Raw genomic sequence first — 22,911 nt, forward strand, 5'->3', positions numbered from 1 at the left:
TCAAATCCTTCAACTATCTTTAATTTAGTTTCTTTTTCTCAACTTTAGTTTCTTTAACTATGGGGATATTAATACCTATCACACAGTTATCGTGAGGAATGCACATGATGCGTTAGAATGCCTGCAGAGAAGAAAAAGGTTATTTCTTTCCTTCCTTCCCTCCCTATATTGCAGAAAGACCTCCTTATAAAACAAATTTTCACCAAAACAGGAGACTTTGGCATCCTTGATTGCTTCCTGACCTCCAACTGTGACACCTAGCACAAGGCAATAAGCAACTTATCCTAAGAGAATGTATATAACAACAATTCTAATCCAATTTACTCAAAAGCAGATTCCAGCTTTCCTTTGAACCTTCCCACCTTTTCAATAAAGTAAGTGAGGATGTTTCTAAAAACAACTATCTGCTAGTTGATGGTGCAAATTTCATCTGGATACTATTCTGTGCCATCTGGTCATTTTGAACCCAGTACACTCACTTCTCGCTCCTCTGAACAGTGCTATGGAGGGGGGAGGCTGAAGTCTTTGAAGATTGGGTTCTGGCACTCACTAAGAATTTTCATCATTTGCATCTAGGAAACGCTTAAAGCCATAAACTTGGGTAATTAACTCACTTGGCATTGCTCAAAGTTCTGAGTGCAGAGAATTAATTAAAGGCAGCATTTCAAGTGTTTGCAATGGGTAAATTGGGGTGAAATTGTGACAGCCGAATTCAACAGATTGGAGTATAGATGTGTCAGGGCAGAGATGTCTGTGAAACGTTTCTAACCACTGGGAAATCTGATTAAATTTATCATCTCAGCATTTTGTCCTGCCTTTAATTTGGTGATGGCATTCAGAGTAACTATGTAAGACTGTAGACACGGGCTCTTTCTCAAGGGCACAGACATGAAAATCACAGTAGAATTATAGCAGAGATTCCTCTAAATATGACATGGGTCTTTGAGTGCCAGTGGATCTTGGATAGTCCCAGCACATGTGTTTTAATACGTGTCCAAATAAATATTAGCTGTTAAACTCTCAAATGTTAGTCAACAAATGTTGATGCAGGAGCACAAAGAGCAGATTAGACATTTTCTTATGAAAAAATAAGTGGGAAGGGACAATCTGCACTAAACGAATAGTGAGAGATACACCCCATTAACCACTTTGAGACTGCAGAGATGGGAACTCACTCATTGCTGAGGAAATCACTTAGAAAGGAGGTCAAATGAAGATTAAAATAATCCATTCTGCCATTAAGATCTCGTAGTCTTATTAATCAGTGACCCCAACAACAACAAAAAATAGTTTGGAAAATAGGACATGGAGACAGATAGGGATCGTGAGGAGGGGAAAAGGAGGTAGAGCGTTGGTACTGTTTTTTCTAAAAAAAAAGGCACATAAGGTAGCTAATGTTATGATCTCATCGTATCATTCCAACCTGTAGCGGCCGTCTACAAAAGACCCACTTCTCAATAAACTCCATTTCTGAACGTTCTCCGTTGATGAGGGCAGTAGAATGGCCAGTCATCTGTTCCAATCTGAAGGAAAGATCCAACAACACAGTATTCCAGGACCTGACACGTGAAGGGGTTTCCTCATAAACTTTGTCCCCCACTCCCCACCCCAATCCCATTTGGGTTTCAGGAGTCGCTGTGAAGGTTTGCCTTGCCATTCAGCACACACTGCCCAGAAGGACTCGGAAAGACTTCCAAATCCACACAGACCTGAGTTGAGCTTTCCAGTAAGAACCCTGATTCCACACTGTTCTTCAGGCTGCAAGAGTTTATGGATTTCCTGCTTGACAGAGCCTCATTAAGTCATGAGAGAGGGAGGGATCCTGTAGAGATTAGTAGTCATTTATTCTCCACTGTAACTTCCTCATCAACTCCAGCAGATAAATTAATTTCTTGCCTCATGTTCTTTTCAATTATTCCTGCATCCACCACGATGACACTGTTCTTTCAATGGATCTACTTGTTATTTGAGGGAGACGTAGATCCATCTGCCCCAGGATAGAAAACCATTCCCAGGAATGCTGCCTAGAAGCCCAAGTGAGTTTTGCAGCACTGACTTGGACAACTCATGTAAATAGTTTGTCCTTCTTTGCTTAAGGAGCATGGAGGTTATTCACTTATTCTTCATTCATTGAGTCAACAAATATTCGTTGCCTACGATGCTTCCGGCATGGTAATCTGCAAAAGTGAGACTTCCTTCCATATTGCATAAAGACCAAAGCAAGAGCTTGCAAAGAAATAGTTTAGAGACAAACAGATAAAAATAATAACAATAATGGTAATAAAACTCTTCAAAATTAAAAGCATTTACAAGGTACTATTAAATAGATCATCTGTTCTAGAGCAACTGGCTTCACGGTAAAAGTGCCTGAAGGTACAATGTCGGAGAAGGGAAGAGAAATGTTCTTTTGGAGAGTATTCTAGAATTAAACTGCACATGTGTTTTATTATGGGAGACAATCAGTCCTGAGATTAGATGGCTCAGGCCAAAGCTCAGTCATATAAAATGATACGCCAAGGAGTTCAACCATAAAGCCAACAAATCATCCCCTCTACTGAGCTTCTACTACACATCCAATGCTTTGCAGGTGTTACTTCTCTTAGCCCTCCCAGAAATCACTGGAAGTGGGAATCAGAGTTAATAGCTTCCTTCTAATCCCCTACAGATGCATGTTCACTGGTAAAAGCAAATGTAAAGTCAACTAATACCCCAGAAGCCAGCTCATATTGTAAATGGTCACTGCCTGTCAAAACCCTACAGTCTATATGGGGAGTAGAACCCTACACATTCAGAAAGCAAAAATTACAGTACAACCGTGCTAGGTGATATGTAGCTACAAAGGTGACCGAAGTTTTTCAAAGTTCGAGGATCTTCCAATCTATCAGGGAGAAGGCATATTAACCACTCTGTAACAAAAAGAAGGTCTGAAGGTAACTATAAACACAGGGTTGTTAGGAATAGCAATGAATTCTATCTTGGGATAATCAGGAAATGACATTTAAGCTTGCCTTGAAGAAGATCAAATATTTTAACAGGTGGAGAAGGAAAAGGGATTCTTTAAGAAGTTAGGGTTTAGGTCATGGGGACACGGGAGCATGTGATCCATCTTAAGAACAGTAAATACTCCAGTGTAGCTACAGTGTAATGGATTAATAAGGAAGTATGATGGGGCGGGGTGGGGGGAGGCGGTGCCTGGCTGACTCCGTTGCACGGGCATGCAACTCTTGATCTTGGGGTCATGTGTTCAAGCCCCACGTTGAGTGTGGAAATTACTTAAATAAATAAAATTTTAAGAAATAAGGACGTACAATGGGAAATGATATCCAAAGAGCAGGGTGAGGCTCAATTATGGAATGCCTTGACATCACGCTAAGAAGCTTATCGTCTATCTTAGAGGCAATTAGGTGCCATTAATGCCTTTTAAACCGAGAGGGATATTGTCAGATGTGCCTTTGATCAACATGAATTAGAGAACGGTGAGCCAGAGGATATATTGGGGAAAATGCAGATCAGAGCCTGGGATGCTACTCGGGAACCTTCTAGAGTGGTATAATTTGAGATACTGAAATTAACGGCAGTCAGAGTGTAATGGAGGGGAGTATCTTTGAGAAACACTTAATGGGCAAGATTTAACCACAAGGTGAAGGAGAGGGCAAACTGAAGACGAGGCTGCAATATCGCTTAGGAACTAGAAAGGGTACATTGAGGGTAAAAAAAAAATGTCAGTGAAGAATCACTTGGGGTGCAAAAGACGAACTCATACAGAGTCTTTTGGGGAAGAGGTCACTGCGGGCTGTGCCTATAACCCAATGTCACCCAGAATTGGCCTAAACATCGTGGCCACATTGGTAAAGATAAGAAATTAGGGACATTTTTCTCTAGTTCTCCTACAGCTGAATTTCTCTCTTATACTAAGTTTGTGATCAGGTGCTTGCTCCCTACCTGTGCTTGAGCTCCAACATCAAAAGTGGAATCTAGGATTTCTTTCCCCCAGAACTCTATACACTGTCAAGCATGGTCCTGTGGCGCAAAAGCCGTAGTAATGGCTTAAACTCATGAAGACCTGGAAGCTGCAGAGACAGCTGTTTAGCATGTTTGGCCCCATTCTGAGTTATGGGCTATTAACTGACTAAAGTTCCTCGACCGTGGCCTGTGAGTAAATGGCCACTGCACACCCGCTTTGCAGCCATCCCCGGGGGTGGAATTACAGCCCGGCCCAGAGCAGATGGGCCATTCCCCTCTGTAGCTGGCACGCAGTAGGCGCCCCTGCCCCCAGGATGCGGGATGCTAACGTCAGCACGAGAGGAGGGGAAGCATGACCAACGGCTCAGAGAGCCCCGTTGCTGTGGCAACGTCAGCAACTCATCCATCCGGGGTGGCAATGACAGGAGACACGCCTGGGCACCTGCATGCCCAAAAAGTGCTCCATGAAAGAATCTGATATTTAAAAAAATAAAAAGGTTTCAAAACAGTTCTTACAACAAATGTCACTTTATGGATTTTCTCATACTTATTTTGCAGTTTAGCATTATTTTTCTTCTCCATTACATAATAGGGGGAAAAGGACCATCATCATTTCAGGTTTGGAAACTCTAAAAGTACGATATTTTATCTAAGAAATGTTCTGTCTTTTGTTGAGGTCATTGTAATAACAAAAAATAAAAAATCTTAACCTCAAAAGTTGAATTACCGCCACCTTTTCTATCAAGCAAGTACAGCAAAATGTCAGTGTTATTGCTGTGCTATTTTTGGATTTGCTCAAACTATTTCATTTTTTACGTAAGTTATTGTGGTTTATACTTTAAAAATTGTTTATTTCTATTATTTTAAATTTTATTTAAACTCAATTAATTAACACATAATGTGTAATTGGTTTCAGAGGTAGAGCTCAGTGACTCATAGGTCCATGTAACACCCAGTGCTCATCACATCACGTGCCTCCTTCAGGCCCATCCCCCAGTTGCCCCTTCCCCCCACCCTGCTCCCGGTCCAGCGACCCTCGGCTTGTTTCCTATGATTAAGAGTCTCTTATAGTTTGTCTTCCTCCATGATTTCGCCTTTATTTTTCTTTCTCTTCCCCTATTATCCTCTGTTTTGTTTATTAAATTCCACATATGAGTGGGATCATATAATTGTCTTTTTCTGATTAACTTATTTTGCTTAGCATAATATCCCCAAGTTCTACATCATTGCAAATGGCAAGATTTCTTTTTTCTTTTTTCTTTCTTTCTTTCTTCTTTCTTTCTTTCTTCTTTCTTCTTTCTTTCTTTCTTTCTTTCTTTTTTTTTTTTTTTTTTTTTTTTAGTGGCTGGGTGATATTCCATTGTATATATAGATAGACCACATCTTCCTTATCCATCCATCTGTCCAACGTCATCGAGGCTCCTCCCACAGTTGGGCTGTTGTGGACATGGCTGCTGTGAACACTGGGGTGCAGGCGTCCCAGTGTTTCACTGCATCTATATCTTTGGGGTAAATCCCCAGCAGTGCTGGGTCATAAGGTAGCTCTAGTTTCAACTTTCTGAGGCGTTTCCATACTGTTCTCCAGAGCGGCTGCACCAGCTTGCGTTGCCACCAACAGTGCAAGAGGCTCCCCCTCCACCAGATCCTCGCCAACATCTGTTGTTTCCTGTCTTGTTAATTTTATCCATTCTGACAGGTGTGAGGGGGGGTCTCTGTGGTTTTATTTTTGTTTCCCTGGTGCCAAGTGCTGCGGAGCGTTTTCTCATGTGTCTGTTGGCCATGTGTATGTCTTCTTTGGAGAAGGGTCTATTCACGTCTCCTGTCCATTTCTTGATTGACTTATTTATTCTTAAATAATTATTCTGACTTATTTATAGATTTTGGAAACTAACCCTTCATCTGGTGTGCCATATGCAAATATCTTCTTGCATTTTGCCAATTGCCCTTTGGTTTTTGTCAACTGTTTCCTTTGTTGTGCAAAAGGTTTTGTTTTGTTTTGTTTTTAAAGATTTTATTCATTTATTCATGAGAGACACAGAGAGGGGGAGAGAGAGAGAGAGAGAGAGAGAGGCAGAGACACAGGCAGAGGGAGAAGCAGGCTCCATGCGGGGAGCCTGAGGCGGGACTTGATCCCAGGACTCCAGGATCAGGCCCTGGGCTGGAGGAGGTGTGAAACCGCTGCCCCAGTGCAAAAAGTTTTTATCTTGATGAAGTCCCAATAGATCATTTTTGCCTTTGTTTTCCTTACCTACCCAAACTATTTCAAAAATTAATTAATTCACATCTACAATACAGCCTTCTTCCAAGTTTTCACCCAACACTGTTGTCAAAGCTAGAAGCACTCCTCAAAATTAGCCTCATGCCTAAAGTATCATATTTCAAAATGTAACTACAGTTGATTCTGGCTGGTAATTTCCCTTTCTTCCTTGGATTTTCTTTGTATCTAACAGCATTTGCTGAATTAACCTTCTATAAGAAAGAAAGAAATTTAAGGGAAAAAGAGAAATAAACACACTGGCAGAAAGTGTAGAGTTGCTAAGCAAGGGTGGCTATACGAGGCTTTGAAATGGGCTATTGTGCTATGCTGATTTAAATAACAAATATGATCTCTAAATAAAAATGTTTATCAGCCAAACAATTCCTCTGAGTTTACTATCAAACGGAAAAAGATGCAAAATTGGTCATGGAATGAAAGAATGTTTATAAAAAACATATTTAGGGTTTACTTTTTTACTTATACCATTTTTGGATCAACATAGGAGCTAATAGTTTGGCTTACTAATCAGGATGTGTACCAGTTGAAATCCTGAGTTTTAGAGCTTTGACATCAAGATATTGGATATTTCTTCAATCCCTTGAATTCGATGAAAATGGAAAGGTATGAGACCTTCAAAGCAGCATAGTTCTAATTACCAAGATACTTAAGGTGATAAATGGGCAGTTTCTCTGGGTCTGTGTTAACTCTCAGTCTGAATGGGCTTTAACCTACTTTTAAAGAAAACCTTCAGGAATGGACAAAAAAGCTAGGAATGAATCATGGTGAGTGATATTCTTGGATTCCCATCTCTTACCTCTATAACATCAGTGTTTTAAGACTATTTCCTGCAGTGCCCGAGTACTACTGTGTATTCTTTTCAGACCTTCATCTCGAATAAGCCATAGAAACTCATTGTTGTTTTTTAAAGCATAGAAGAACTAAAATTATATTCATCCTATGCAATGTCATTTCCCATAAACTTTTCTTAATAGACCTTATTTACCTGAGTCAACATTTCTTTACAGTTCGTCCATATCCTATTAGCCCAGTTTTGATTCTGCAAAACAAAAGATATCCCTTCATATGGGAAAGAGAGCTGTTGTGCGGCAAACAATAGCCAATATGGCTTATGATTTTACCTTTTAGTGCCCAAAACAGACCACTTGTGTTACTGATCCCCTAAACCAATCCAGCTCATCTGTGAAAAATAGAATGTATTACGCCAGTATGGCACAATGAACAGTTCACATCCCTTATGCATGTGCATTCATTCAACGAATATTCTTAGTGAGAGCATACTAGGGGACGGGAAATACCAAGCACTGGAGAAAAGTTGAAAAAATATAAACAAATTCCTAATGTCTGCTTGAGAGAGACACATAGTAAACAAGTAAACAAATATATAAAGTAATTTCAGTTGTGAGAAGGATTATAAAGAAAAAATGTGAATGCTAAAAAGTAATTAGGGGAAAAAAGAAAAGCAAGTGGGACTCTTAGAAAAGGTGGCAATTCAAAGCCTCTCTGGATGCATGATCTTGAGCTAAATGCAAAAAGATCAGAAGGATCTACCTAAGCCAAGAGCTAGGAGCAAAGCATTCTAGGAAGAGAACAGAATGTGCAAAGGCCCTGGGGAGACTTACCATGTCCAGTGCGGCTGGATGGAAAAGAACAGGACATAATAATGTCAGTGAAACCACATGGGGCACAACAAGAGTTCAAATATCAAGAGTAATGGATATCTATTAACAGATTTAGAGCAAGGAAAGGTCCAGTCTAATTTCCCCTTTTAAAATACCTCTCTAAGTGCTGTAAGGTATAGACAATAAGGGGGAAAAAATCAAGGAAGCAGAGACATCAGATATGAGGCAATTACTGAGGTGCAGATAGGAGAAATGTTGGTAGTTCAAACCAGGGCTGTAGTCACACCAACAAAGAAAAGAGAGATATATTAGAGATAATAAACAACAAAGTATAGAGATTATCTGGATGTGGGAAAGCACAGCAAAGTACAGAAAGCAATCAAAAGTTACTCTTAAATTTATGACTTGAGAAACTGGAGTCTGGGGTTCAGGAGGTAAGTCTGGAGATAAAATTTGGGAGTCACTTACCTATAGATGGTATTTAATGTGATGGAATTGGTTGAGGTCATCGAGGAAGCATAGACTAAGGAGAGAAATCACTTCAACATTTGGAGAACAGGTAGAGATTGAGAAGCCACCCAAGGAAATTAAGAATAAATAATTGGAGACATGGAAGGGAAAAAACAAGACAGCAAGCTATTATGGAATCCAAAAGAGGAGAGTTGCTCAAGAGATAAGTAGTCCACTATATTGAATGCTGACAAGAGTTCAGGTAAATTTGGAATAAAGACCTGCCCATTGGTTCTGGCACCTTAGAAATCATTATTGATCTTGAAAAGAGGTTTTAAATTTTTTTAAAGATTTTATTTATTTATTCATGAGACACACACAGAGAGAGGCAGAGACACAGGCAGAGGGAGAAGCAAACTCCATGCAGGGAGCCGGATGTGGGACTCGATCCCAGGTCTCCAGGATCATGCCCTGAGCCAAAGGCAGAGGCTCAACCACTGAGCCACCCAGGCGTCCCGAAAAGAGGTTTTAGTGAGAGATGGGGATTAACATCCTATTGAAATCTATGGCGATTGAGTGGAGAGTGAGGAAGAGAAGACAATAGGTACACCCAACTCATTTGAAAAGTTTTGCTGTAAAGATGAGCAGAAAAACAAGAAGGTAATGAATGGGAGATGCAAGATCAAGGAACTTTTTTGTTTGTTTGTTTGTTTTTTTAAAAACATGGAATATTTGAGAATCCTGCTAATTTAAGGATCATAATCACTAAATCAATAAAGAGGAAGGGAGGAGGAGAGCAACTGAAGGAGAGAACTTTGTAGAAATAGGAGAGAACAGGATCCTGAGTTGAGAATAAAGGGAAAGATCTTGGATGGGCACACGGGGAGGGCATTCTATGAGGAAACACAGGAAACATGAGAACAGATGCCAGCAGATGTACAGGAGTCCCGTCCTTTCCTCAGTTTTCTTTCCGCAGTTTCAGTTACTCACGTTCCTCCTCCTGACGTGTAGTCGGAAAGTCAGTAGCAGCCTGACGCTGTGTCCCAAGGCCTGTGTCATTCATCCCACCTCGTCTAATCACACGCAGGCTATCGTCTCACACATCACAGGAAGAGTGAGTACAGTATAAGAAGATATTTCGAGAGAGCACATTCACATAACTTTTATTACAGTATTTTGTTATAATTGTTCTATTTTATAAGTTTTTATTGTTAATTTCTTACTGTGACTAATTTAGGAGTTAAACTTTACCATAGGCGTGTGTGTACAGGTATACTTCATTTTATTACACTTTACGATACTGCCTTTTTTAAACAAATGGAAGATCCATGGCAACCCTGCGGTGAGCAAATCTATTGGTACCATTTGTCCAACAGCATTTGCTCACTTCGTGTCTCTGTGTCAAATTTTGGTGATTCTCACAATATTTCAATTTTATTATTATTACTATATGGCTTATAATGTTCTGTGACCAGAGATCACTGAAAGCTCAGATGATAGTCATCATCTCACAGCAATAGAGTATTTCTGCTTAAGGTACTTACTTTTTTAACGTAATGCTATTGCACATTTAATAGACTACAATATAGTGTAAATATAACTTTTATGTGCACTGGGAAACCAGAAAATTCATTTAACTGACTTGATTGTGATATTCATTTTATTGTGGTGGCCTAGAACCAGACCCGCAACATCTCTGAAGTAGGCCTATATAGGAAAAAACCTACACATCCAGGGTTTGGTACTACTGAGGGTTTCAGTCATCCCCTGGGGGTCCTGTGACATTTCCCCCACAGAACTGGGGGGACTTCATATAGATCTGTGGTGGAGAAGGAAAGGTCATCAGTTAGGGAATTAGAAACTGTGGGATGTTTGACAGGAAAGGTGAAGGGATGGATTAATTGTTTCAGAGAGAGAGATGGAACTCACTAGAGAACTGTAGGCGATGGCCGAATGCCATTTGAAATTTACAGTCATCATTTAATGTAAAACCAGTAAGTCAGGCTTTATGATTTTCTTCGGTAAAGTTTGGCCGCCACTGTACGGGAACAGCGAAGATGGATGGCTGTTTTTACCCAAGGTTGGGGTTTAGTCCAACAAAAACAATGACAGAAAAGTGAGGTGGGAGAGTTAAGGGTGTCTGAGAGGGAGGGATATGGTGAAAGACCATGAAATCAATTTGGGTGACGACAAAAGTAAAAAGAGGAGGTGACAGGTTGATGGATAATGAGAAGAAGCAGTGGCATTGGGTTGGGGGACTCGATAAGATAAAAAAATTGCAGCAGAGACAATCAGGGAATAAAGGAATTCTGAAACCGTGCTTGTTGACCAGGGACCAGGATGCTCGAATCAAGATGCCTGAGAGGACACAGTTACTGGTGTGGATAGATTTCAGGGTGTGACCATGGTCACACGTGGCTGAGTGGAGAGGAAGGCTGGATGGTACCTTTTGATCCTCAGCAATTTCTTTGTAAAGAAATCAAGCCAAAAAGAAACTGGGGAGTGGTGGGTCCAATCTTCAGTTTGGGAGCAGGAAGCAGTGGGTCATGTCCTACTTCGACCACTTTCTAGCGGCTTCAAAAATGCCTTAGTGGCTTCCGTTTCATCATCTGAGAAATGGGACTGTTCATAAGTAAATCCACACTCACAGAGTTATTGTCACTATTGTTAGACATTTTAAACCAGGAAACCACTTTGGAATGCAAGTCATGACTCGGATTATCTTATAGGAAAGGAAACCAAGGCTCAGGAAAGTTAAATGATCAAGGTTAGACAGTACATGAAGGAGCCAGGATTAAACCCCCATGAGTTGATTTATAGTCCAGTGTTCTTTCCATCACACCATTTGTCATTTTGCCAATCTAACATAAAATCTAACCCCTATTTGTTAAAATCAAATGCTTTTGCATATTTTGACCTTTATGCGAATAAACTCATTATAACAAGAAGCATGGTGGTACACTGAATCATAAACTGATTTTTCATAAATTGCCCCCCCAAAACACAGATGTCCTTAATACCCTACCATTACAACACGTTACCCCCTGGCATCAAGGAGTGAGAATCGGGACAACTAATTATTCTCAGCTTTGATGCCAGGTGCAAACTATCGTAAGACTGATGCTAATGTGGAGCATTTGTCTGGGTTTGCATTACCCAGAATGATATGCACATATTAAAACTGAACGTTACCTCAAAAAAGGAAAAACAAAACAAAAGGACAAAATCTCTCTCCTGGCCTAGAGTTGAATTAACCACAATGGTATTTAAACAGTTCTTCACCCCAGATACCCGCCCCAGCCTAAGCACACCATGATGCTTGGTGAGACCCTGTGAAAACCAATCGATGGGAACAGTGAGCTGAATTCAGAGCTTCAAGAAAAAGAAATGGTACATTTATTGCTCCTCTTTTATGTCTGCAATAACGAAGTACAGCCATCCTGACGTGTGAGCCCATCCAACCGAAGCTGTACCCGTCTGCTCACAAATACGTTAGTTGTGCCCTCTTGCACAGTTGGCGCCAACGACATACTCGTCCCAGAGGGTGGCGCTGGGCATGGGCTCCTGGGCCCACTCTCTTTCCCAAAGGGCACTTCTGTGGCTTCTCCACTCCCCGTGTTTTTCATCAACTGCACGCTAGAGAAGGAAGGCGGCCAACTACACTAGCCCTCTCCCTAGGAGATGAGGAGTGAGGAGACGCCAAAGCCCTGCCCATTTTCTGTTTCATGAAATAAAACTACCTCCCTTTTCTTGTTCAGCTTTTCGTTCTACCTTTTTCTTATTTTCCTAAAGGGAGCGTGAGAGGCGATAAGAAAAGGACATTCCCTTTAGTGAACATGTTTCAGCTCGCCTCCTGCACAACTGTCACCAGCTCTCCTCCTGTAACACCCACCTACGTCCTCTTCAGCACCTGCCAGTCAGGCTTCTAGGTCAGCTCTGCTACCATCGCTCGGCTGCGTGTTCGTGTGTGTGTGTGTGTGTGTGAGTCCGTGTGTGTATTTACTGAAGGCGGGGAGGGGAGCTTGTCGTTTCTGGTTTTGTTCGAGGCAAGGCTTTTATTGACCACTTGTCTGCTCCCCAGTCCCTGGAACCCTTAGAAATTGATATCTAGACCTTCCCCCTCTTTATCACACCCTCAAGCTTATCTCTGCTCCCCTCACATTTGATTAAATGCCCTTTCTCCTGCTTCTGCCAAGAAGATGGTAATTGCAAGACACAGACTATCCTGTCTCTCCTACTCCAAACATTCTGTTCTACACCCAACCTTCCTCTGTCCCCCTCCCCCTCCTTCATTCTTGGCCTAAGACTTTGTTTTCCAACACATCGTCTCTGCAATACACCTGCTGCTTGTCTTCCTCTCTGCATCTGCTTCTGTACATCCCCATTCCTCTCTGCCTCTCCAGATTTTATTAAAACATATAAAATGCATCTCAAATCCTACCTCATATATAAAAGCTCCCCTCACTTCCCCAGAAAAAGGGATATCCCCACCTTCCAGATTCCTATGAAAAATATCTTCTAGTCAAGTGATTTGGTCATTAATTTCACTGTCTTGTGACAACTGCACTGTTAGCTTAAATTTCTTTATCTTCATATTTTCTTAGTTTTGTTATTTTATTTTCATAGTTTGTTATGTTATTTCTGCCATATCTCTTCATGTGTTGCAAACAGAAACATAAACCAAACTCTTAAAAATAATAATTTGTGTAAAACTCTTGAATAAATGCCAAAGATAGGAACTCACTGTACAAGGGAGCCAGCACTTCAAAACGTCCTCTCGTCCACCTACAACCCTATGAGGGGAACCAGGGATTAGGTTTTAGTTGCAGATTTAGGATGAGGCGCCACAGTTATGCCCGCGGTTCCCCATCCATCTTCTCTCTCTCCTCGCCCATCACTCAGTCAAGACCCAGCTGCCATGTACAGCCCAATGCCCGAGGTCTTAGGCAGGTTTACGCCTCGTTAGCCCTGCAATGGAGCGCTCCTATCCACACAGGCCCCACGCAGGGCCGATCCTCCGGAGAGGACTTCTGTGCAGACACTTTTCCCTTTGATCTGACCATTTGCATCACTAGGGGCTTCCGTGTGTGTCTCATTTGACTGGCTCTTGACAAGTCTCATTTCCCAGAGATGATCCTCCTCCATCATCCAGTCCATGCAGAGAGGAAGTGGAGTATGGATTCCCCCAGAAGATTCTTTCAGCGACGCTTTATTAAGCACCTGCTCTGCCCTGGACCTCAGACCTTGATTCCTGGACCATCTGCCTCCTGGGTGGTGCGGAAGCCTAAAACCAGTGCCCCCTGGTGCTGTGCTCCTCGTTTGAGGGTCTCTGCCCAGCCCGATTTCCTCTTTCTGTGGGTGCGTGTGTTGGGGCTGGGGGTATGGAGTGATTCCCACACGATATCAAGCATTTCTCAGGCACTGGCAGGATATCCTACAACACTACCTGGAGACAGCATCAGGTTCCAGAGGTTCCGGGGTCAGTCCTCCAAGGCCGCCCTCTGCTTCCACCATGTCGATCACAAGTTCCAGGTTGTTACGTGCGCTTTTCACCTATTGGCTAGAAATCAGAGGTTCCCAAACCAGCCCCCTCCAAGATTCAATTAATTTGCCAGAGTGGCTAGAACACAGAACTCAAAGAAACGTTTTAATTACTAGACTACCCAGGTATTGTAAAAGGATGTAACTCAGGAACAGCCGGAGGGAAGAGATGCATAGGGCAAGGTGTGGGGAAAGGGCTCTGAGCTTCCAGGCCCTTGCCAGGCGCACCCTCCTCCCCAAATCTCTGTGTTCACCAACCCTAAGATCTCCAAACCCCGTCCTTTTGGTGTTTTTTGAAGGCTGCCTTATACAGGCAGGATTGATTAAATCATTGGCCGTTGGTGGTTAATGGAAGCTCCAGTCTTTACCTTCTCCCCAGAGGTCGAGGGTGCAGAAGTTCCAACTCTCTGACCCACAAGGTTGATTCTCCCGGCAACCAGTCCCCACCCAAGGGTGCTTTCCAAAGGTCACTTCATTAACATAACAAAAGACACGTTTGCTGCTTTCCTCACTTTGGAAATTCCAAGGGTTTTAGGAGCTCGGTGCCAGACTCAGGAAGAAGACCGAATACGTATTTCATATTACAAGTCACAGCATCACACAAGACTGGTCAGAAGCAGAATGAAAAGCACCGTGGGAGGAGTGGATTTTAAAAGGTCAAGAGGCACGGCCCTCAGCATCCCTGCTTTGCCATTTCACTTCTCTGGAGGAGCCCTGCCTTTAGTGGAGCCCTCGGGTCGGTCAATGAGCATTTACTTCTCAGGCTGCAGGTCTGCATTTTCTCCTCATTTATCCCCCTGACCTCCATCGGAATTCCTTTCACCTAAACAAAGAGAATAATAAAAGAGCCCCATCTCTAGCTTGCAGAGCAAATAGAAGTCTAAGCCAGACTCGTCAATCCGGCGTTTCTAATTTTCTCACATTTCTCTTATTTTTGCACAAGCGAAGCCTGAAAGAGAAGGACGCCCAGTGATGTACTAATATTGAACAGCAGCGTGACAGCAAGAGCCAACTCACCCAGAGGGGACTGTCTAATGTTCAGAGTAAAGCAAACCCCCAAATACCACCCGTTCCGCCCCAAGGAAGAGGCCATTACACATACAGACCTGGGGACGTTGCAGGCCCCGCAGGTGGTGCTGAGAGGCAGCCTGCCACTTGCAAGCAAAGACTCCTTCGGGGTTCCAAAGGTGCCTCCCTTAATTGACCTCATCGATTTGGTTTTTCACCCCTGATATGTATGGTCCCTAATTTACCTTGACTTCACTGGAACCATTCAATGTTTTTAACCATTATATCCCCATTACAGTTTGCACCATGTAATGCGCTTTCGAGTTCTCTGAGAGTACCCAGTGCTCGCGCTGCTTAATGAAAGTACATTTTATCATGTCTTAGGGTTTGGCCTTGCATGACCAGTTCTCACACCAGATCAGGATGAAATGGGAAACAGCACCTTCCTGCTGGGGTTGGATAGAAATAGGGTCCGAGCCAGGGGAAGACCCTGAAAAATGCTCAAGTACATGCAAGTCATTAGACCCTCTATGTCGTGTAAATAATAATAACCATGGAAACGGGCAACAAATCCAACCAGCGGGCTATCCCAAAAGGTGAATGGAACGCAGGAATTGCAAACCCACAGTCAGCAACGATATTCAGAAGTCCAGGCAGGAAGGCAGGAAGTACAGAAACACTTGATTGGGTAAATATGGTAATTCTCTCCAAATTTACCCAAAAAATCAAGAGTAATTCCAATCCAAATCCTAAGATTTTTTTTTTTTAAACAAAATTTGACAAGCTACATCTAAAATTCATCCAGAAGAATAAATACTAAAGAATAGCCACGATATTTTTGGTAGAAAAAAAAAAAGGATGGACTAGTTCTCTCCTGTATTCAAATGTACCATGAAGCTATAGTAATAATAGCTTTATTGATACCAGAATAAGGAAATTATGTAAATGGGCCAGAGTACAACTTAGACCCAGATGCATGTATTACGTAGGAATTCGATCTCTAGTAAAGTTACCATTTAACGGAAGAACATCTGCTCCCAGGAGATTTCTGTAACTCAGTTGGTGGGTTATACAATTTATTGTCCAAATGGTGACAATTGAAGAGTAAGGAAGTGCCAATAGGAAACTGGACTGTCCCATGCACCTCCAGACTCTGGTTACGTAGCTATAAACAGGGTTGCCCTTGCATGGCTGTCGAGGCCCTGTGGGTGCCGGGAGCACCCTTCCAGCGAAAGGACTGAAGTGCCCGTGAACACGGGGCAGGTCCCGCGACATGGCTTCCTGGGAAAAGCAATCGCACAAAACCATTAAGAGCACAGGTGCTCACTGGATCAGGAGGACCTGCTTGCGTGGCAGTCCATCTGGGTTTGCCTAACGACGGCAGAATCGCCCCCGACCCCTCTGCCCCCCTGCTCACCCCCACTGCTCACCTCCGACCCGGTCTCAGCGAGTCCTGACTCAGGCTCTGCCATCAGAGGACGCCGGGCTCCGGGCTGTGGGCTCCGGCCCAGGGGTGCCCATGCCCCCGCCTCGGCCTCCGCACGCCCGAGCACCTGCCCGGTCGTCGGCGCATCACCTGGCTGAGAGGCTCGGAGTGGGCCTCCCTGGAGGCTGCCTCTACCCCTTCATGCACCACAAGGCCCCAGGCCGTGGGCAGCTCCAGGACAAGTGCCCGGGCTCTCTGCCCCGGTTGCCCGACCTCTCGCCTTCCTGCCGAGCGAAGTGGGGCCCAGGCCAGGCACCTCCGGGCCCGGGGAGGCCTGCACAGCAGCCCATCATGACCGCTCTTCTGACCTGGGGACACGAGAAGGAGAAGAGGCCAGGCCCCGGCCCCCTCCCTTGGCTCAAGGCTGAGGGTCCCTGATTTCCAGCCCCAACGCTTGCTGGACATGTCGTCCCCCATTTGTTCATCGGCCACTGACCCTCGTTTCCCGCTTTCCTGCCACTCCACGTGACCCTCGTGTCCCCGCAGTGACCACCTGCACGGCGATGCCTAATGATCTCAGGCCAGCTCGCTCCCCTTCCTGAATCTGAGTCCAGAATAATCCAGTTGGCATCGCCCCTTTGTTCTGACAAATGTCTAAGAGGACAGGACGCGAACACGCAGAGCATGGTCCTCCCTGGAAGCGAGTGAGGGGGACGCAGCAGCTCAGAAAGGGCCCGTCTGCAGGTGCCTCACCCCCTTGTCACCCTCCTCCCGGCCCCATGTCCTCCAGATCCACGGCCCCGTGGGGACTCGAGGAATTTGCCAGGCACGTTCCTCTGCAAGTTTACGCGACCTCAGCATCGCCTACTGCGGTGACCGCCAAACCGGGGGAGGCGAGGAGTCCTCTACACACAGAAGCCACGACATTTCCATTTCAGCCACAGAGCTGAAAATACTCGGTGTCCCCTATTCAAGCATATTAACTTGGGGTTTTCTGGGACAGGGCTTTCTGCTTCAATTATAGCCCAGCCCTCGGTGCCACCCCTTTCTTCAGACTGGATCTTGGGGAGATAGAGGCTACGAGAAACAGGGGTGGGCAAGATAAGGAAGAGGGCACTGAGCACATCCGCCTTGGTCCAAGCGGGCCACCCGCCCTAACGCGGTACCTCGGAGTGGGGGGCCTATAAGGCACAGAGATGTGTTTCTCACGGGTCTGGGGTCTGGGAAGACCAAGATCAAGGGCCAGCAGTTTCGGCGTCTGGGGAAGATTCACCTCCTTACTCATGAACAGGCCATCCCGTCCCTGCGTTCACGCGTGGCCGGGGCCGAAGGAGCTTTCTGGGGTCCTTTTTGTGAGGGCAGTAATCTCATCCAGGAGGCTCCACCTTGGGCCCTAAGCAGCTCTCACCTCTTGCTATCACCCCCTTGGTGGGCAGGGATTGCAAACTTTCCGTCGCTGCAGGGTCCCCGGGCCCTGGGCCATAGATCTCATTTCCATCTCAGTCTTGAGGCATTGGTTGCATCCGAAAGGGTTGAGCAAGAAAACCCTCGGGGTTCAGTGAGTCCTCAGCTCTCACTCACATGCAGGGGAGGTGCCGGCACCGGGCCCAGACCTGTGTCACGGATGCTGGGGAAAGCACGCCACCCGGGTCTGGACCACAAAGGAGACGCATGCACTGGGCTTGCCAAGAACATGCTTCTAGAAGTACAGGAACTTCCTTTCCTCCACTCAACCTTGGCACAACGTTACGTCTTCCTCTTCCCTGCGTCAGAGCAGACGGCTGGACAGTAGCACAAAACGATACCAGCATCATCTGAAAGCCTAGGGCATGTGTTCCTTCTAACCGACACCTCACTATTTTCCTTCTCTTTGACCTTAATTTTGCTAGAAGCTCTCAACTTAGCAGAAGATTTCACCTCCCCGGAGGTTAACAGAACCATCTTCATACAAATGCAGGGGCAGAACCGCTTTCTGAACTAGGCTCGCATTTCTCTAAATCATGGAATATTTGCAGCCCGGTTCCAGAAAATGCATCAAAGTTCAGAGACACACTGTTCCATCTTCGACTTTCTGGAGCAAGAATTAATCTTCGATTCCCACAAGAATAAACAGGCTGTTAAAAAATGGTCAGCAGTTCACCAGTTAATATTTGCGGCCAGTTCACCACATTCACTGTTGTGCTTAAGCCTTTGATTCCCATTTTTCTGATAATGGCCCAAACCAGGGAATTCATCGCTCATCCCCTGTATGGTATCTGACCCAGTACGTTTCTAACAAATATTACAAAAATGGATGCATCAATAAATGACAAACTCAGAAAATGTTTAAAGTATTTTTTTTTTTAAAAAAGGAGAATACTATTTTTAGAGAGGAAATTGAAGAATGACCTAATACTTGTATTCTAGACGAAATAGACTCTTATTTTACTGGGACCTAAATTTCCTGTATTTTTATACTAAAAATATTAGATTCTTACAATAAGAATTCATTTTCTTGAGAAAGAACCACGCAGCATCATCAGACATACCATTCATACAACTGGTCACCTTGCTAGAGCATTCGGGGCACATTTTGAAGTGATGAATACGGCTCTTGTCAAACATCATTTCTTATGTAAAAGTAAATTCATTTACAACTGACAAGGCAATAAAGAAAGCCATTTTGCTGGGGTTTTGACACAGGAAGACGTCAAGGGCAGCTCAGAGACTTTATCCTCAGGGTTCCCAAGAACAAAAGCCAAGCTGTTGCACCTGCTCGAGGCTGGACCCCTCGTCTGAGTTCCTCACTGTCCACTGCCTGCAGCCCTCTCTCCTGGAGGTTTTGCCTGGTGTTTTCTTGATCCTTCCTGACCACTCCCTGAACCCCCCAAACTCTACCCCCCTACCCCTGCCCCAAAGTGCTCCTCTTTGTACTACATTGTCCACTGTGATAGATGATGCCACCATCTACACCGTCCTCAGGGGACCCTGAAAATCCTTTTCAGATCTTCTTGAAAAAAAAAAAAAAAAAAGATCTTCTTGCCATTGCCTTATCTTCCTTGAATCCACTCAGTCACCTCATACCTTCCAAGCAGGTATGCCTAGATCTCTCCATCCTTTACCATCTCCACTACCTCTGGGTTTTGTCTGGATTATTGCCCTCATCATCATCTAATTCCCTGCTTATCATTTCATCCTGCTCTAATTGATCCTCAATACTAGCTTCACAGTAATGTTTCAAATATATAAATATGATCACATGGCCTGCCCCTCCCCCCGTTCAAAAATGTGTGACAGATATCAAAATAAAATGTGCAAAATAGGGACCCCTGGGTGGCTCAGCAGTTGAGCACCTGCCTTTGGCCCAGGGCGTGATCCTGGAGTCCTGGGATCGAGTCCCACGTCAGGCTCCCTGCATGGAGCCTGCTTCTGCCTCTGCCTGTGTCTCCGCCTCTCTCTCTTTCTATGTCTAACATGAATAAATAAATAAAATCTTAAAAAAAAAGTGCAAAATAGGACTCCATCATCCTAAATGTAAAGTAGGGCCCCATCATCTTCAGGATAAGGACCTCTGCATGGCCTTTCCAAGACAGGTGTGGAAGTTCAGGATCTGACTCTTGACTTGATCCCCTATAGGTGTCATGGTCAGGCATACCAGCCAGAAGTGAATGCAGTCTCCCAGGATACATACACAGAAGGAGGGGATCGTTTTGCTATTCTCAGCACTAAGCAGATGACACTACAAGCACCATATTCAGAAAAATAACAATTGTGCTATGTTTAAGAGCATAGATTTTGGATGTAGGCAGCTGGAAGTTCATTTTCTAGCTCCTCCACGTTTCAGCTTCATGACTTTGGGCAGGTTATTTAAGGTCTCTATGCTTCTGTTTCCTCATCAATAAGGTAAGAATAAGAAGAGTGCCTTTCTTATAGAGGTTCTGTGGCAACTAAATTAATTTAAAAATATATAGCACCATTCAATAATAAATTTTAGTATTGTTCTGCTTGTGATACTTTGGGAAAAATATTAACCAATAGAGTACAGCCTGAGGAGGGGACTAAACTAAGAAAAGAAATTGAGATCATGTTATGTGAGGAACAGTTGGATAACATTCAATTTATAGCAAAGGAGTTTTGGCAGATATTACAGCTGAATGAGACATCTGGAAAGCAACCCAAACTGTAGACCCAGGAGCAATAGTGGAACTCTAGGAAGGCAGACTCCAGCTCATATTATAGAAACACTTTCCAACAAATATAAATGTCCAACAATGGGTGTGTGTGTGGGGGGGTGTTGTCTCCAGAGAAAGTAGATTCCTCACCACTGGAGTCTTTTAATCAATAGCTGATGACTCCTCATTTAGAACATTCCAAAGGATTGAATCATCAGATACACGGAGAATGACCTCCAAGGATCTTCTGAGTTTCAGATGACGAAGGGCATAACATGTCCTTAGCAGTGTCACTTAGCAGTGAATAGGGCTTTATAGTAATTGATTATTTTTGGTAAATTCCTTAAAGCATAAAATATTCATGTCACTAATACCAGCTTTGGTTGGTTTGTCATTTAGTTTCCCTCAATAACCCTGCTTACTCAGTGCTGTGTAAACTCTGGATCCATAATATACCACAGCTTTGGAAACAATCTCCCCGACCCCACAATTCATTCATGATGGACTATTCTAGCCAAATGTACTCAACTGGCCGCTATCCTTGGCTATTGCAGCTGCGTTTCTTTTTGTTTCTTACAGAATTCTGTCCCTTGAAAGAAACAATGACCATCTTTTTCCTCTACAATTTGCTTGCAGTGCTTATTTTCATTTTTTTTTACATGTTTTGAAAGCAATATGGCAAACATGAGTTTGAGAAGAGCTTTATTTTGATCTTACATATCAGTTTATGTAAGGTGAGAATGTTCAGAAAGAAGAAATGGGTCTTTTGACCTTGACATAACTTTGAGATAAATCCATTAAAAAGAGCTCGCTCCAGGGATCCCTGGATGACTCAGCAGTTTAGAGCCTGCATTTGGCCCAGGGCCTAATCCTGGAGTCCCGGGATTAAGTCCGCCTCTCTGCCTCTCTCTCTCATCATGATTAAATAAATAAAATCTTAAAAAAAAAAAAAAAAAAAGAGTTCCTTAAGTTCCTTCCATGTGCCAATAATAATTCCATTTTTAAAAATAAGGAAATACGCTAAGGTGTGCTTAATTGTCAACTCAGGACCACACAGTCAAAAATGGGGGAGAGCAGAGAGTAACACACCAGTAAAGATGGAAAGCCCTTGCCTCCAAGCCTTGCCTCACTTGTACCAGGACCATTTCCCCACTTGTTCCAGGCTGACTCCTTGCATCCTTGAGTCAAGCTTGTTTCAAATCTTGAGAGGAGGGGAAGCCGGTGTGTCCTCCATGGTCCTCAACCACCTTTCTCTCTCTTGGGAACACAATAAAGCCAGTCTTTGAATCTGACCATAATCCTCGGTGTTTGTATTTATACTTCACTCTCGGACCTGGATTTGTCTGCTGGCTCTGGTCTAGTAGGTGAGAATGCTCCTCCCTGGAGCTCTAGCACTCTCGCCCCCAGCTCCTGCCGCCCGCTGCTGGACACTACTTTACCACCACCACCACCACCAGCGGGGTTTTCAGCTGGGGTAACCAGACACACTGCACAGAGATTGGTCATGAAGGCCACCACGGTAAAGCTGGCGCATAACTGGGGGCCTATGCTGTAGTCTAACCTTCAGAAGTCGGTAATGCTCATAGAGTAGAGTGCATGGAAACGTGTGTCATGAGGGGAAAAGATTGAGCATCACTACTTTCAAGAAGAGTTTCATCTTATATTGACACTTAGGGAGCAAAAGGAAAGTGCAATGATGAATCCCACTAGAACAAGGATCGACTTCTCCAAGACTTGGTTTTCATGGCTCTTCACTCTCCAGCTACACAACATGGACCTTCGATTTCAAGAAGTTCCAACCTCCCACCCAGTCCCCACATAATATGCTCATATCATTGAGCTTATTCAATTGCTCTTCCTTGAAACTCTGCCTAATACTCTTCCCCTTCTTTCCTATCAATTTCCCTTCGTCTAGGAAGGCTTCCCTAAAGTTGTATCATCCTCCTTAAAGTAGAGCACGTGAAGCCTGTGAAGTCTTCCTTGAGTTCACCTACAAAGAATAGAAAGCCATTGATGGATGTTAAGCAAGGAAGTGACCCGACTAAAAGTATGCTTAGAAAAAATACTCCTAGAGGAACTGGATTGCAATAAAGATTAAAAATAGAAGAGAACATGACTTTTTCTTTCACAGTCTGTAAATCAGTATCCAAATAAAATTCACACATTATATTTAGTAAATAATGTTTTTTTAAGTCTCCTTTAATAAACAGGTTCCTTCTCTATTTTATCTTTGGAATTATTTATTAAAGACTCCAGGTCATCTGTCCTCAAAATCTGAATTTTACTGATTGCATCTTCACTATATTTTATAACATGTTCTGTCCTCTTTGTTTTCTATAAATTGTTCATTGGTTCCAGAGCCTTGATCAGATTCAAGTTGGGGGGAGGCGGGGTTTGACAAAACTAATTCATATTTGATATTGTGACTGGCTCTCTTTTTTGATGGTAACAGTCATTGATGATCAAAGTCTAGGA

The 22,911-nt window shown here is 43.7% G+C and overlaps 1 protein-coding gene and 1 long non-coding RNA gene across 5 annotated transcripts in view; one reads left to right on the forward strand and one right to left on the reverse strand.

The window, feature by feature from the left end:
* Positions 1–22,911, forward strand: part of KCNMB2 (potassium calcium-activated channel subfamily M regulatory beta subunit 2) — a 202,137-nt gene that overhangs the window by 134,994 nt on the left and 44,232 nt on the right. The gene's annotated exons all lie outside the window — the stretch shown is intronic.
* LOC140622346 (uncharacterized) overlaps positions 1–22,911 on the reverse strand; it is a 217,160-nt gene that overhangs the window by 36,655 nt on the left and 157,594 nt on the right. The window contains exon 4 of one of the 3 annotated variants that reach the window (XR_012022128.1): positions 21,122–22,426. The exons of the other annotated variants lie outside the window; for them this stretch is intronic. This is a non-coding gene — a long non-coding RNA (uncharacterized lncRNA). Of the gene's footprint in view, positions 1–21,121; positions 22,427–22,911 lie in introns of those variants that run through there. 3 annotated transcript variants of the gene reach the window in all.

This window comes from Canis lupus, chromosome 31 (assembly GCF_048164855.1).
Source record: "Canis lupus baileyi chromosome 31, mCanLup2.hap1, whole genome shotgun sequence".
Classification (NCBI taxonomy): domain Eukaryota; kingdom Metazoa; phylum Chordata; class Mammalia; order Carnivora; family Canidae; genus Canis; species Canis lupus.